The sequence below is a fragment of the Dipodomys spectabilis genome, unplaced genomic scaffold, assembly GCF_019054845.1.
Source record: "Dipodomys spectabilis isolate Male_0828 unplaced genomic scaffold, ASM1905484v1 ptg000282l, whole genome shotgun sequence".
NCBI classification, from domain to species: domain Eukaryota; kingdom Metazoa; phylum Chordata; class Mammalia; order Rodentia; family Heteromyidae; genus Dipodomys; species Dipodomys spectabilis.
Window position 1 is genome coordinate 1,939,889 of NW_024870959.1, and position 641 is coordinate 1,940,529.

The window sequence follows — 641 nt, forward strand, 5'->3', positions numbered from 1 at the left end:
TAAAGAGCAATAATTAAACTTTAATTAGCAATGAAGAAGGTAACAGAAAACTGTGTTTGAAGACATCTTGACTTTGAACAATTCAATATAAGCATAATGGATTTATCTTGTTTTTCTATGGAGTTGCCAAAATAATAGGGACCAACACCCAAAGGCAGGAAAACACCTAAGCCAAAGCAGTAATCTTTTGTCTATAAAATAATCGTGAGGGTGTGACTCTTCCAAAGTCAGGCTTGCAAAGAGGAAAGTGCATTTGCTTTGGAGTGAACAATAAAAAATATAAAAATCCTTTATTAATGTTTTACATATCTTGACTAGAACTTCTCATGTTGGAGAAGAGGAAAGGTATGAAAAATTTCAAGATTGTTTGACTATTCCCGAAGATCATTCTTATTTATCAGCTATAGCCTGGGTTACGCTTAGTATCATGCTTGTTTAAATTTAGAAGCATTATTTGTTTCTGGGTTATAAGCCGCAAAGCCTTGAGTATTAATAAAGGTCATTTCCTAAGAGGTGAAAGTTGCTGTGTAAACAAACCTAAAATATCAAACACAGCATAGTGGAAACTATTTTCTAGCTATATGACAATCTGTGGTGTAGATTTTGTTTCGCATTGTTCCAGGGGACTCATTTTTGTTATC